Consider the following 1,790-nt stretch of genomic DNA (forward strand, 5'->3'; position numbering starts at 1 on the left):
GTTAACCTGCGGAACTCCCCACCACAGGATTTTAACAGAGATTTCTAGCATCTTCCAGCTGAATTTCCCATCACCTGGGAGCCAGGGGTGTGAATGCAACTCATGAAGGGGGTGGAGAGGAGAGGGGAGCGGAGCCAGGGTGGGTGGGGGTCAGACAATAGTGGCATAGACCGTGGCACCGTGTGGGGGAGGGGCTGGGGCTCGAGCCACCAGGGGGTGCTGGACTTCAGCATAAAGCAGGGTGCCTGGGACCTGGGGAGAGAAGGGGTAAGAAGTTACAGAGATTTCCCCCTGCGACCTTCTGCCCCCCAGCTCTGCTGGTGCCCCTCACTCCCGCCCCACAGCCACTGCTTGCCCCGCCCTGCCCCCCCCAGCCCTGCTGGTGCCCCTCACTCCCAACCCACAGCCCCTGCCAGCCCAGCCATGCCTCCCCCCGCCCAGCTCTGCCGGTGCCCCTCACTCCCGACCCGCAGCCTCCTGCTAGCCCAGCTCTGCCTCCCCCCAGCTCTGCCGGTGCCCCTCACTCCCGACCCGCAGCCCCTGCCAGCCCTGCCCTGCCCCCCCCTCACTTTTCTTTCCCGACTCTGGGGCACGAGGCGTCTTTCGGTCGATTTGGCTCCAAGCCGTGGCTCTTCCAAGGGGCATAAACGGGGCCCGGGGGCTCCTTGGCACAGGATGGAGAGAAGGAGAAAATCAAGAGGGAAGAGGGATGGGATAGTGCGGGGGGGGGGATCTAACCAAGGAGCCGGTTGACCTGTGGAACTACCCATCACTGGATCCTTACAGATTGAACATGGCTGGGAAGGTTATGGACCCGGCTACTCAGGAAGGAGATCTTTGATCCGCTCTGCACTCAGCTGGGGAGGCGGGATACCAGGGTAGCTGGGTCCAGGGCTCGGACCTATGGTGGGAACGGTGGGATACCTGGGTCCATGTCTCTGACCTATGGTGGGAGCGGTGGCATACCGGGGTAACGGGCCTGTGGCCGGGGGGTTGTTTTTATTTCTCTCTCTCACCTGTTTTGTTCTCTTTTTTGTTTTGATTCCTTCGGTTCCTGAAGGAAGAAAATGGGAAAGATACACGATGAAAACACATTTCTCCCCACCCCCATCCCCGGACTCCTGGGTCCCTTCCCCCACCCTGTGGGGCTACCACTCCCCAGGCTCCTGGGTCTCTCCCTCTTCCACTCCACCCTGGGCTGGGGCTCTGCTCCCCGGACTCCTGGGTCCCTCTCTCTTCCCTCTCCATCCCCTGCTGGGGGTGCTGCTCCCCGGACTCTGGGTCCCCAACTCACCTGCCCCGTATCCGTCTCCACCTCCACAGGTGCCAAGCGCCCAGCCCTGCGCCGATCAGACCCAGAACCGCCGCCACAACCCAGATCCCCCACTCAGAGCTGGAGCCTGGAACAGAGGCAGGGTCAGGGCCAGCAGAGGACACCGTGGGGCAGGTGTGGGGGGGTGCAGGATGTGCGGCACTATCTTACCTGTGCCTCCTGCCCCGAGGGGGGGCTCCAGGCAGAACTCAAAGCCCCGAGAGGAGGCGCCGAGGAGGTGACATTCCCAGCGCCCCCAGGCCCCGCGCCGGGACGGGTCCAGCCTCACGGTAGCCCCCAGCTGGCTCTTGGTAGCCCAGCCCCGGTTGCCCAGGGGCTGGGAGTTGAGGAACCAGCGGAAGGAGGCCGAGCCAGCCAGCAGGGGGCAGCGCTGGCAGTGGAGGGTCAGGGCTGAGGGGGACGTCCAGTTGGAGGAGACGGTGAGGTTGTTCCGACAGCCTGGGGGGGCAGATGGGGG

At 64.2% G+C, this 1,790-nt stretch overlaps 1 long non-coding RNA gene across 1 annotated transcript; it reads right to left on the reverse strand.

The window, feature by feature from the left end:
• Nucleotides 1–69: 69 nt before the first annotated feature.
• On the reverse strand, nt 70–1,758 carry LOC113405457. Its single transcript, XR_003369489.2, has 5 exons — nt 1,484–1,758; nt 1,295–1,400; nt 1,017–1,054; nt 570–664; nt 70–252 (listed from the first exon to the last, which is right to left on the reverse strand). It is a non-coding gene; the product is annotated as an uncharacterized LOC113405457 (long non-coding RNA).
• Nucleotides 1,759–1,790: the final 32 nt, after the last annotated feature.

The sequence above is a fragment of the Terrapene carolina genome, unplaced genomic scaffold (genome assembly GCF_002925995.2).
Source record: "Terrapene carolina triunguis isolate 2854851 unplaced genomic scaffold, T_m_triunguis-2.0 Scaffold37925, whole genome shotgun sequence".
NCBI lineage: Eukaryota > Metazoa > Chordata > Testudines > Emydidae > Terrapene > Terrapene triunguis.